The sequence below is a fragment of the Rhipicephalus microplus genome, chromosome 8 (assembly GCF_043290135.1).
Source record: "Rhipicephalus microplus isolate Deutch F79 chromosome 8, USDA_Rmic, whole genome shotgun sequence".
NCBI lineage: Eukaryota > Metazoa > Arthropoda > Arachnida > Ixodida > Ixodidae > Rhipicephalus > Rhipicephalus microplus.
Window position 1 is genome coordinate 98,214,139 of NC_134707.1, and position 14,576 is coordinate 98,228,714.

Here is a 14,576-nt window from a genome sequence, read left to right on the forward strand (position 1 = left end):
CATATAGCGCGTGTCATTGGTTGAAGGCAATCGTTCGATTTAGTGCGGCGACGTGCGCTAGGGGGAGCGTTGTAATAAAATCCGTTCGCTGTTGGCGCGCACTCGGAGTCGCCGGATGGATAAGGCTGCACAGCGGAGAGAGCGCAAGGCGGCAGCAGCGCGTGCTCGCAGACAGAATCCCGATGTGAGAGTGCGCGAGGCAAGGGAATCGCAAGCCATCCATCGTCTAAGAACAAATAAAAGTTGATTTGTGTATATACACACACAGCGTTTCTCACGTCTTTACATGATGATCGACTGAGTGAATTACAGGGAAGATTCACAGTTTACCGATGAATCCCTCCGGAGCTTCGCCCATTCATCATCATTCACCCCGTGAATATGCCGTAATTTTTTTTCCCTAAAGGCATCCTCGATATTGCTATAATCTACTTTGACGTGTTGTAAATATGTGTGACCCACACAGAAAGACAGTGTGCTTGGCTGCTGACCCGCAGGTCACAGGATCGATTCCTAGCTGCGGTGGCTACATTTCCGGTGGAGGCGGAAATGCTGTAAGCCCGTGTGCTCAGATTTGTGTGGACGTTAAAAACCCTACATTGTCGAAATTTCCGGAGCCCTTCACTCCGGCGTCCCTTATAATCATGTGGTTGTTTTGGGACGTAAATCCCCACGTATCAATCAATTATACAATCAGAAATGCACTTCCGAGGCAACCACATTAGTTTTTGTACTCGCGGGCAAGTCCGCCTCCTTTTTTTTTGTTAAAAAGGTTTGCTAGTAAAGAACGCTCGCATGGATGGCAGCAGCCAACGCAAATTCGTGCCGCATTGTGTTGTCTCTCTCGCGTCCCTGCCTGTTAGCGTTGAACATGTTGTTGAGTTCATGACTCAGGGCACAACTAACTGATCACACAGCAACCGATGGCGCATGTCGCTTGCAGGGGTGCAACACGTATTTTGAGATTCATATAGAATTTGTTCTCGGTTATATTACCCGTCGGTATGGCGTTGATCATGCGTGTTTCTTCACAGATATCTGCCCCAAATGCTGATTGATTGATTGATATGTGGGGTTTAACGTCATAAAACCACCATATGATTATGAGAGACGCCGTAGTGGAGGGCTCCGGAAATTTCGGCAACCTGGGGTTCTTTAACGTGCACCCAAATCTGAGCACACGGGCCTACAACATTTCCGCCTCCATCGGAAATGCAGCCGCCTGCCCCAAATGCTATCTCACCTTCAAACGTTTCTGCCAGTGCTCTCGTAAGCACGCTTTATACGGCCAAACAGTTACCGGTTGTGTTCTGTGCATCAGTGACAGGGTGTTCAAGTGTCAACGATAAATCACGACTCAAAATCACGCAAGTGCTTTATTGGAACATAGTCATCGAAACATAAAAGGTCCCGCGAACAATATGGCACGACTAAGGTGATATATGTACCAATAATACCTTCGTATCAATAGTCCAGGACATACAATGTCATGACCAAATTTTACCCGGAAGCATTATTACAAGTATTTATAACACGTTTGATTCTCTCCTAGTGTTAATGCGTCTTAGTTTACAGAAATAAGCTCCAACACTACGCAAAGCTTGTCATTCGTGACATATCCTTCACGTTCGAGATTATCCGGGCTGAAATAAACTTGCACGAAAAAATATATTCGGACATTACTTCCATCAACAGGCCTTGAAAAGTTTTCGAGACCATCCAAGCAGACTTCCTCATTTCTGCACTCTTTGTTTTGCGTTGGGTGTTTAATGGTGAAGCGAACCTCTTGTTTGAATGGCCATTGAAGAACGTCATCGATCACTCCCTTGTGCAGCTGAATGTGAGGATGAAGGTAAATATGTTGTTCCTTCTTTTCTAAAAATACACCTGGGGACAGGTGATACCCAGATATGAATGTTCTTTTCTCCTGATAAAGGCAATACTCCTTCGACAAAGCGCTCTCTTTCATGGCTTTGAATCCTGCGACACAGAATTCTAGTCGCCTGACAGGAATTGTCGATAAGGCCAGTATCTTTTCTGTTTTTATGACACTTGCATATATTTGCTTCTCGCAAATCTTTTCCCCAATAATCGTGGCAACAGTTTCAGCGCAGCCGTTACAGATTGTTTTTGTTGCATCCTTCAATTCTTTTTGAAGGGTTTCTTTTAGCGCACCACTTTCATCACTAATATATTGTGTTAGATCAGCTCTCAGTAACTTTGCTGTGTCTTTATTTTTCCCTTCCAGTCTGAGCGCCATGCTTTCCACGTTTTTAAGCGTTTCATGTGAATTGCTCAAAGTTCCTGCAAGCTGCTGCAGCTTTTCAATGTGGTCATTTAGTGTTTCATGCATTGCTTCTACGGAGGATGCAACACTGCCCAACGTGCTAGTCCTGCTTAATATTTCTAGCAGTGTTTCTTTAACTATGCTCATGGAATGTGAAATTTCATTAAGGCGGTTACATTGAGCTTGTGTAAGGTGGTCTAAAGTCTGTTTTATCTCACCTACTCGTGTTTCTATATTTGCATTTGAAGCCGCCATCAATGCTTTTTCGGTAGTGGTGTTGCTTCTCCGATTTCCGGACGCGACAGACATCACTTGATCTACGCACCTATTCTGCATGTGCGCGCACACATTATCACAGCGTACGACCATAGAACACCTCGGACATGAAGTTGAGTGGTGGTTGCACTCTTCGCAAAAGTGCTCGTTCAGTTCTGATGCAGCCAAGACAACGTTGCACCCTCGGTCTTGGTTCCAGCACTGCACCTGATGAAGAGAATGAACGAAATTTTGGACAATAATAATTTACCAACATTTAAAACGTCTACTCTTTGAATGTCAATAATGCATAAACTAAGATCTTGCCAGACCATGTCTGTTATTTATAACACAGTGTACATAAGAACCGAAAAGAATTCCACAGGCTATCTTGCGTCATATAAAAGAGTTAGGGATTTTAAAGTGAGACAAGACTGACTCAATTGAGCTTTTTTATAGCTCTTTACAGTCAATCTGCTCAATGTATTCGCTATACAATCAGAAAAATAACGACAATATTTCTATATACAAAAACAGTAGTACTTAGGACGAGTATTCAGGTACCGCAAAGCATGTTATTTAGGTTTGGTTTGGTAGCGCTGAAGCATGAAATGCCCCATTGAGCCAGGCAGAGCAAGCGAAACTGCTATGGGTAGTATTTGGATGGACTTCATGGATCTTCGCACTGCCAGCAAGGGCCCAAAGCACCATTTAACAACAAACAAGTCGATTCACAATTATAGACTGATTCATAAAATAGGCAATGAAAAAGTATTTGTGTTAGTGCAATACTCTTTTCACACACCGAAAGTACGACGCTGGTCGCGAGAAGACGCTCGGTAAGCAAACCATACGCAAAGAGCAAATGAAAGTGCCGACGCGACTTCGCAGTTCCCGCACTACCCACCTTGGCGTCAGAGATTTTTCCGGCGTCTATTGGGCCCCAGGTAGTTGGTAATAGATGGAAAATAAGTACAGCCGCATTAGATGAATATTAGCACAAGTGGCTGGTGACCGGCACGGCAACATTTCGACATGAAGCGTTGCTGTTCTCGAATATACCGATAGCTTGAGTTCCAAGCGCAATTAATTTTTCGAAGCTGAGGTGACAGGCAGAAAGCAATGACAGTTCTAGCGAGGCTAAGTAAGAAAAAAATGCCGACATATCCACGAAGTGACTGATGATGAGTGGGCGAAGCTCCGGAGGTAAACCTGGTACACTATGAATACTCCGTACATTTTGCCCACTCAATCATCATATACTTCGTGGATATGGCGGCACATTTTTAATGATCATCGAGCGTTGGTGTTCAAAATAAAAACTCCGGAAGGATTCATCGGTAAACCGTGAATCTTCCATGTAATTCGCCCAGTCGATCATAGTGTAAATACGTTAGAAACAATGTGTGTGTATATACACAAATCAACTTTTGTTTGTTTTTAGACGATGAATGGCTTGCGATGTCCCTTCATTCTGACGGCTTTACGGTCTGCGAAATGAAGGGAGAGTGGTTCCTGCATGGGTTGCAGTGGACAATTTGTAAATACTAGGTCTATGCATGTTCCTAGGATCGTGGTAGGTTTCATATGGCCAAACGATATACATCTGAGTGCATATCTAGAAGTCATATGAAGGATAAGCCTATGATATCCACATTGAAGTCTCAAAGTAGTACAAATGGGCCATTCTTGTATTCTATTTTATAACATCTCGCATCTTTCATCATCAACTACAATTACCGCCATCTAGTTTATAACATCTCGCAACTTTTCATCATCAGCTACAAGTACCGCCATCTAGTGAACGCTCTAAAAACTAAACGAGAGGTGGCTACATACAGGGGACGCACAACCCACGCCTTAAGGAGCTTCGGCCCTAAAAGAGAAAAAAACGAAAAAAAGAACCCCTGCCCGCAGCAACGCTGGCGCATGATTATGCCAATAAGCAGCGAATAACCAATCGTTGCATATGCAAACATTTCGCCTGCATCTGCTGCTTCGTAAAAGGCAATGTGCTTTGCATTCTTACCATTAGCATGATCGTGAGTGACAGTGCCACGTGTGGCGATGTCGCTAATCCGACCACGAGTCTTCTAGTGGACACGCACACGAATAATCCCAAGTTTAGGAAACTTTGCTTCCAGAAAGTGGCCAAAACGGGAAAAGATTCGCGACTTCACCTCACGTGATCATGGCGGCGAATTGAAAACTGATACCTTTGATACAATATACTCAACTACGATTTACCCAACGCTATCAAAATCATCTACTCTAAAGTTTTCAGAGTGCAATTTATCAGTCTAAACTTGTGTATCCTTGAAGTCTGATTCTTTTATAATCAAAGTTTCAGGTGCCTCTAAGCTTTACCATCGCTGTGAACTTGAGTTCGTGGCAAATCATGAAGTAACAAATCGTCGCCACGTGATGACGCTGGAGATCGCGAAAATTTCTGGCTTCTTGCCGTTCTCCTAAGATATTGTCAAATGTGGGCCTATTACAGATGCAGGGCTAAACAAAGTGTGATTCTGAAATCTTGCAATGGCTGCGATGCTTGAGGCAATGCAGGATCATGTTGGATGCCAAAAGCTGTCAGAAGGGATCGCGGAGAGTTCATCGATTGATTAAGAAAAAAAGAGGGGGCTTTAACTTTCGAGTCAGAGGCGAATTCATACGGGACTACGTGAGCCATTTCTGTGCCCTGAACTTCATTACGAATTGTTCAAAGCTAAAGAGACATAAAGGAAAAACTAAAACAACAAAACCAAAAGCATATGTCCACATCAAAAAAGACGTCACCTTCCAAAAAAAACTCGTCGAAAATAATTATTTCTATGGTATCATGTCCACCTTTTAGAATGGAAGATAAAAAATTTTGGCAGATCCCACGTGCTCTGAGAATCAAGGTTATGCGAAGCTTGCAAAAGGAAGGTTACCGTGTTTTATTTTCCAATTGAAGTGAGAAGTTATATATATATGTTAGATATGTGTACAAATGTTATGTTGAACACTTGCAGATGTTTATATCACCAGTTGCTAAACTTTTGCACAACAATGCCAACAGAAACATGAGTAAGAAAAAACCAGAAGCGGTTCCTGCTTATGTATGTATGTATATTCCCTTGATGCTCCTATAGATTACTACCAACTGTATGCTTTCAATTTTACTCTGCGCCCCCCCCCCCCCCCGCTACTCATCCACTGGAATGCCATGTAGTTCTGTGGGTATGCGTATGTGGGTATATGGCACTGTGGTTTCCAGGAGGACCTTTCTTGGAATGAACACATACATAAACTAGTAGCAGAGCCAAGTAGATGCACTGGATGCATGTACAGACTATTTCCTTTATTACCCCTTTGTCTGAAGAAAGTGTTGTACGCTGTTCTACTCTAGGCTAAGTTATTGTGTCTTGTATTGGGGAACAACGACAGCACAGTAATTAAGTACTACGACTACTCGAAGGATACTATGGTCACGCACAAAGTTTTAGCATACGTCCGTTATTTTCCAAACATTTCTTATTTACAAGCACAGCAAATATATTACTACAAGTTACTTCTGCACATAAAAATCACAAAATATAGCCCATGTATAATTTTTCTCGGTGTGTTGAGTACTGCTTCCGTGCACCTGGCATAAGAACACCGAGAACTAGTACTATCTATCGTCAGCAAAATGATGACTGAAATAGCAAGACTCCTCAATAAACTTGAAAATGTAGCCGAGCTAAATAAAAAAAATTCCAAAAATACATTGAACAAAATTCTCCTTCACGATTGCAATGAATATGTTTAATGTATTATTTCTATTAGTTATTGCTTTATGTGTTCTAATTGTTAAGTGTATAGTTTCAATGCTGTTGCTTGCTTCGAAATTGTATCTTGCTAATAATGTTTTTTTATCTCACCTATTCACGTTATTGTGATAATGATGTTTTTCTGTAATCATATTTTATTGTGCATATTTTTGTGGTATTTCTTCATATTTGTAGCGTTTATTTGTCTGATTATACTTTGCTGATTGTTAGTCTGTGTAAAAAGTTGTTTTGTCTGCGTCTAAGCTCTGTACCAGACTATTTCTGAGCAAGAGCCTCTGCGAGGCTTACCAGCCTTTTGCTTTTGCTTTGTTTTTTCTTATAGGCAGGGAAAAACAAAAATAAAATTACCTCAAACATAAAATAAATAAATAAATAAATAAATAGGTTGATATGAAACGCTGGTGGCTGAGTTAGCTATAGCGACCCTTTAGGCCGTGAGAAAGAGTGTGAAACACATTTACCACGAATGTGTTTGATGCCGGTGTCCAACACGACTCATGACCTATCGCCGTCACAGAAATACGTCAACGAAATAAGCTCAACCAGCCGGAACAGAAACAAAAGGCACGAAGAAAATTCCTTCGCTGCTGGTGGTCGAACTAACGACCTCTCAGTCTACGACAACGGCTGGCGTGCGTTTGAACCACACCGCCAGCACTAAGGCCATGAAGGAGGCAACACCACCACACCCTCTCTCTCACAGTGCCCTTGTTGGCAGCGTGCTGTTTACGCCCGGAAACAGAAGTATAGGTACGCGTGATTTCCGCAATGGGCTCAGGAAACGCGCCTTGGCAACTAACGTCCGATTCGGCACATTAGGAAAACTAATTTCTCGAACGTTTTCACACACCGTCTGGAGGCGCCTGGAAGCCAAACTTCCCCGCCCATTGTAATTACCAACTTCAAAATATACTTATCGGACACTCGCCTGGCATACAAGCCGCGTTCCGCGATAACCTTGTGAGAAATGCCAGCCGGTCTAGAGGGAACAAAATGCACACTCTTTGCCTTTTAGGAGAATTTGAAGGAGTGCATACCGAGTACCAGCGTTGATTACCTCCCTAGTGCAGCCATATTTGCGAGGGATTCACTATAAGGAGGGTCCAGGCATGTATTACCAAGTTCACTTAGTACAAATTATCATCATAGTGGTATTCATCGAAATGGTCATTCGCCTCTAGGTGTAAACAACGTAGGTGGGTCGACAAAGTGGTGTGCCTACCCCCCCCCCCCGGCCCCACCTCAACTAACTACTTCTGTGAGACACGTTTTACTTTGATATTCTAACCATTCAAATTATGTAGGGGTAATCAGCCGCGTTTATTTTTTTGCTAGCTGGCGTGACGCCACACATGACAGCAGCTGGAAATATTTTCGTTTTTTTCACAAATAATAGAACAAATTGTGCAATTCAGTTAAAATAACACAAATGACGTCATCTATGTATCACTTGCCGTTAGGTAATATTATTATGCATTCAACATTGACGTCCTAAAATCAGCTTAAGATTATTAGAGACGCCGTACTCGAATGCTCCAGGATTGAAGACCACCTGGTCTCTTTCAACACGCACGTAGGTCTAATTAAACCGACTTCTATACTTTTCGTATGGTTTTCATTTGGGTTGTATGTTCTCTTTGAAACACAAGACTAAGATAGGATATAAGCACGCTTGCGTAAATATGAAACTGGAATAGCGACAAGAGGCATTGCACACTTCAAAGCTGTGGGACTCTTACTACTTGGATATTCTTGACAGCTGCAATGCATGCAGCCTCGACGAAGAAAAACCAGAGAGCGAGTTAATTGTATCAAACGCCACAACGATATAGCAAAATCATCTAAATACGCACTATTCAGCCTTTCCCGTTTACAACACACCTCGGCGACGCAATTTCATGGCACTCAACTATACTTAACAACTTAGCAAAGAGAAGCCATTCCGTGTTCTCATATCACGAGAATACGCTGAAGAGTCCAGTAGAATTGCTTTTGGCTTATCTTTCACACCACAATAATCCCGACACACCCACCTTAACCCATCTTGTTTGCAGAACCACCGCCACACACCAGTCGAAAATTCTTAGGCAGAGGCTGCGTTATATTTACAGTTATTTGACGTGACGTGACAACAACAATGTGGCACAAAAAGCATTCCCTAAAAGCGTGCCCACCTTCAAAAAAAGTATTTGACTTGGCCACTTCCCAGTACTATTCGGGGTATTGGCCCGGAAAAAAGTGTTCTAGCTTTCAATACACGCAGAAGACTTTAAATGATGGGGCTGGACGTCAAACACAAAGCCAAATCACAATCTTCAGCCAAATGCTCGTTCTTGTACGGATCAGTCGCCTGCTGCTTCACATGATCACAATTTCGCAAGGCAAACATCACCACAAAAACCCTCGCGGAAAAATGTATGCCATATTACCTTCCGTTTCAGCAGGTTGTGCACTGGACACTCCCTCCAATCGACGTCTTCTGCCAGGATTTGTTCACCATCGATAGGGCAGCTATGCCGGTCGTCAGTGCTGCACTGTTCGTAGCAATTCTTGCAGAAGATGTGTCGGCAAGGTAGAATTGTGGTCAGTCGGGTTACCAGCCCACACGCTTCGCAAATTCTGTTCAGTGGAATAGGTTCCACAAAACTCAATTCTCTCCAGTCCAACTCATTAGAAATACCGACCAAAGTGCACCGATGGCTGGTAATTGACATGGCGACTAGTATACCGGCCCGCTATTGCCGTCGCTTCAGCTCGCCTAACTGGGAACTAGGAACGTCATCAGAACGCCTCCCCGCAAATCGTTTCCATGATGACTATCGCACTGATAGTGCCTCGACAAGGTTTTCGGCAGGAAGGAAAGCACGCTTCTCTGGTGAATAGAAAGGCTATGTAAGCACTTACTTGACATAACAGGGGTCAAAAAAGAAGAGTGGTCAAACGATCGCAAAATGCAAAACACCGAGCGTCTCGAGTTCTTTTGCATGAGTCGGTAAATAGCTGAACGAGTTGCTGGGCCCAAAATTGCGCGTTGCAAGCCTACGGTGCCCTGTAGATGTCAATGATTGACGATTTTATTTTGAAAGACGATAATCTTTCTTGGAGACCTTCGACGCTGAAATTTCGCTCTATCTGTCTGTCTGTCTGTCTGTCTGTTCATTCGTTTGTTTGTCCATCTTTTACAGTACTGAGAATTTGAACGGCACAAGTGGACACTCCAAAAGGCCGACCTCATCAGCAGCGCCCACCAATGTTGCTCAAGCTTCAGCGTCCTCACTTGTGCGATTGTCATTTAAAAAAGCAATTGTCGCGCATATCTCAGGCACTACAACAACACGTAAATATTCTGTAAGTGCGTCTTTTTTTTTAATGTTCTTCGTGTTTTCACTTGCTTGTAGAGGCTACCAGCTATAGCAGGAAAATTTTGCTTCGAAATGGTGCTGCAATAAGTTACAATTAATTCAAGCGGCTTTCAGCCACGACAAGGCACACGCTTCTCTCGTCTAAAGAAAATGCCCGTATGCATGCAAACAGTTAAATCAAAGATAAACGCCGCCATGTGTCACAAGAGACTATTACGTAAATAATACCCTAGATATTTTTGAAGTCGCGGGATTGAATACTACATGCTGTGAAACAGACTCACTCCATCGGCGTCGTTATATATTTCTTCATATTTGTGAATTACGCAGTGGTGTTTGTACACTCATCGAATACCAGCCGCGGTGGTCACAGTAAACGAACACTGGAGGCTCGTTTGCGCAGTTTCGAGTGTATGCAAGTTGAAAATGAACACCAGGGGGCCGCAATTTGCGAAGCTCTTCACAGTGGTGGTTCTCTCCCAACCATACCGTTGTTTCTCAACAATCACTAATGCTATAACGGACATTTCAAAACGTAGAAAAAAACATTTAAAAGCAATGAATTTGCACGCTGAGATTTGATCGGAAAGAACTTCCAAACATAACACATAGGACATAGTGAATTGGTTCTTTCATAGCGATTGCTAGCTCAACATTGTTCTTCACATGAATTGTCACTTGAGGACGACTGCGATCTTCAGTGGACTTATTGCAGCCATCGCTGTGTCAGCTAATGGTACTTATCGCAATTAACTAGCCTTCTCCGAACCATAGGTTTGAAACTTTTGAATGCTAAGCATTTATTTGCGTTGTGCAGACACTTTGGCCGCTGCTAACCATCTATATATTTGCATATAGTCTTGGTAGGTAGCGGCCATGTACTACACCAGGATGGCCAATCCTGCTCTGCCAAGGAAGTGCATTACTTGCAGGTGGTCGCCAGTGAGGCGGCACCCCAGGCCTTTTTATTTTTCTTTAGGGGATTTTCTTATCACGCGTTTTAAATAAATATACGATGAGGTGTGGTCCGGCATCTGCATTCGAACCGATTTTTGTTATTCTATGCTATGCTGCTGCGACATCTCTGAGCAAGTTTTCTGTTGCACTTTCCTAGAACATATAGTAATTTTTTCTGCTCTGAAGACAATTAGGCCTGCTCTAAAGCACCATTTTTCCTGCTCAAGAATGTGCTCGAAAAAGCAAAATGTGCCTTCCATCAGCACTGTAGAACACCACCTGACCACCCATAAACTCTCAACTTCATCTGACTTGCAGCTCGTGTGAGCTTGTTTTCTTAACTGTATGAAAGAAAAAAAAAAACAACCCGCCTGTTTTCGAAGTTCTGACCTTGTGATTTTGAGGCTTACAAAGAGGGTTCGGCCTAAATTGAGGACGATGCACCGAGCGCTGCCAAGAAAAATTCTAAGCGAATCATTAAGAGGCAAGAAGACGGCAGAGTGAGTCAGGGGATAAATCGGGATCAAGGATATCATAGTTGAAATCAAGAAGAAATCGACATGGACCGGGGACGTAGCACGTAGGCAGGATAACCACTGGTCCTTGAGGGTAACTAATTGATTCCAAGAGAAGGCAAACACACGAAGGGGAGACAGAAAGTTAGGTTGGGCGATGGGCAACAGGAAGCACAAGGCCGGATATTGGCCGATCATGGGAGAGGCCTTTGCCTTGCAATGGGTGTAGGCAGGCTGATGATAATGGTGAGTATCTATCTATCTATCTATCTATCTATCTATCTATCTATCTATCTATCTATCTATCTATCTATCTATCTATCTATCTATCTATCTATCTATCTATCTATCTATCTATCTGTTTATCTATCCATCTATCTATCTATCTATCTATCTATCTTTCTATCTATCTATCTATCAGGCCGCCAATCACTTTCAGCTTTTTCGATGATGGGATCTACACCAAAATTAGTATGGCATAACGTTACTCTAAGACAAGCATCAGTGACTAGTCATAACAAGTAAATCATGACATGTTTATCACGAATGCCATGAGTTACATGTCATGGTTTGGCTGCTCGCGCAGTGGTTTCGTTCACATGACATATTTCAAGACTGGTATGGCATTTGACAAACTGCGTTGCGAAGAAAGTGACAGGCCCTAACGTGGAAATTATGATATGCATGTCATGTAAGTCATGACTACACGCCATACGCTCATGGTGCGCCCGCGGTTGTTTCACTAGCTTCACGTATGCTATATGCGGTATAAGGTGACGTGAATGGATGGCGAAGGGACTGGTGCGAAGATGATAATCAAGACATGCGTACCATGTAAGAACATGACTACACACCACCCTCATGATGCGCTCTCGGCTGTTTCGCTCGCTTCATATATATACCAAATTTGGTATCACGGGACATGAATGGACTACGAGGATGACACATACAAATAAAATATTCATCATGTGCGCGTTATGTATTACCATATAGCAAATTTGGTATTGTGTGACGTGAATAAACAGCGAACACAAATCGAAGGCGCAAACTTGATAATAAAGACATGGAAGCCATGTGCGACTTAATATGCATGCCTACCACTACTGGGGCTCCTATTGCAAACGTTAGTAGTGCCTTCGTTACTCGGCTATATACAACATACTTGCATTGTATCTAGATACCTGAGTGCGCATAACATTGCTGCTTTTGTCTATTGTAAACTAAATGCTTGCGCCTCGTAAGTTTGTGCTGGTTTTGAAGTGACATATTAACCTTCCTCATTCGTACTTCGCTTATAATCAATTTGCAATGTACGTGGAATCTGCCAATTATTAGCTGTGTGAGAGCCACGACACTTACACTTAGCCAGTTGCAAGCGCCGCGTACGAATATTTGTGCAGCGGTGACTGCACACATTCTGATGGCACTCTCCAACGCTAAACTATAGCAGCACCGGTACTGCAGCTGTATCTATTATAAAAAGTAGTCGCCTAATCCGGCTGTATTTGACGTATCATCGCGCTTGCTTTCCTGCTGTTTCTCGGTGATTATATTCAAACAGCTCTTGAAATTATAATGTGATTGTTAGCATAAGTGCTTTTACAATTGTCCTTCTCTTGCGTCCCACATATCTCCAAGATCTCTGATCTGTTTTTTTTTTGTAGTCTTGTGAATGCAATATGCCATACCTAAAGTAAAGTCAAAATAAGCGCTCTGTTTTATTCTTTTTTGATTGTCTGTTTTATTTTTGCTACTTCGTACACATTTACATTCACTTAGGGTTTCTAACACTGTGATTTGGGAAAGAAATATGGTATTATGTGGGAGTGCGTTGAGCCTACAGCACAAACAATCTGTTTTTTTTTCTTAATAAGGTAATCTATTTGAGATGACGTCATGATATTAATGAAAATTTGCAGTTTCCACTCACCTTCGCAATCGAAGTTATGCAAAGCGTGTAGATGAAAGGTGACTGTGTTTTAATTTTTTATTGATCAGAACATAATGAAGTAGCGCTAAATATATGTAGAAACGCACGTTGAGACATACGTTAAACAGCCGGATGTGTTTTATATAACCAGTTGTTTACAGTTGCGTAACCATACCAGCATTAGGATTAATATTACAAACGGCCCAAGCGGCAAAAAGATATGAAGCGCTGGTACTCGCGAATATAGTAGTCTTGCACAGTGCTTTATAAATCAAATTCAGTCAATGCCAATAAGCTACAGCTGACGTTACCCCAACGTGACGGCTGCATCATAAAAGTGCGCACCTAATGTTTTATAAGTTTGATAGTGAGCACTGCAAGAACCTTGACATTTCACGTAGATTAGGATCTATTTAAAAGTATTTCCGAGACCTGGCGTGGCTCTTTGTTATAGTAATTATTACTAAGCAGAACGCTGACGCCCGATTTCCGCTTAGACCCCTACATTTCTTTTTTGCTTTTGTCGGGTCAGCGCTGTCAATGTGATCTTTCTCTTAACGCTCGGGCATTAAAAGCACCAATTTTTCCCCTTGCCGTCGCTGGGTAGATATAAACAATGAATCACCTGCCACACGTACGAGTACCAATGGCAAATATCCACCAGTGGGTAGGTGGCACACGTCTGGCGGAAAAAGTGTGACGATGCGTGCGATGAGAGTGCGACATTATTTGTGTAATTGCCAGGAGTCATAATCGTCAAATAATCTTACCCACCCGTACTGATTTCAAGAGAGAGAGAGAGAGAAAACGGAAGGCCTGGAGATTAACCAAATTTTGGCATCTGGGTTGCTACCCAGCACTAGGAGTGGGGAAACAATGGCAAGAAAGAGAGTGCAGATAGAGAGAGAGAGAGAGAGAGAGAGAGAAAACAAATTCACCCTGTTTCTGCACGTCACACTGCAAATGTCGTCGAAAGACGATAGTCTTGCGTCTGAAGAGAAAGAACAAAAAGTGTACTTGATGTTCTGCGCAAGAAAATCGGTGAATGATATTCTGAAATAAAGTTTTAATCATTCAAATAAAGTTTTAATCAATCAATGATATTCTGGAGGCGCTGCGTTAGACTACCTCGAGCGTGCAGCGGAGGTGAACGAGCGCATGAATTTGCATCACACGTGAGACATGAGCGCTACTTGGCAGTTATTTCGTAAAAATAAGCACGTGGCATGCGCGCCCGTCTCGAAGGTGATAAGGTGAGAACGCAAGGCGACGGGTAGATGCCACCTCTGTGTCGTCTTAGCAAAGTGTTGGAAACACTTGCCTTTTCGTGCAAGAGTTGCATGGTCAGCGCAGCGTGATAAACGCTACGGTCCTTAGAATTATTTATGTATGCCTTTTCTAGCAAAAGACACATGCAGAATATTGCCGTGTTCTTATGGTGACTCCGGTTTGCGC

At 42.7% G+C, this 14,576-nt stretch overlaps 1 long non-coding RNA gene across 1 annotated transcript; it reads right to left on the bottom strand.

Moving 5' to 3' along the window:
• Positions 1-1,716: 1,716 nt before the first annotated feature.
• LOC142768681 (uncharacterized) lies at positions 1,717-9,358 on the bottom strand. Its single transcript, XR_012885392.1, has 2 exons — positions 8,787-9,358; positions 1,717-2,770 (listed from the first exon to the last, which is right to left on the bottom strand). It is a non-coding gene; the product is annotated as an uncharacterized LOC142768681 (long non-coding RNA).
• Positions 9,359-14,576: the final 5,218 nt, after the last annotated feature.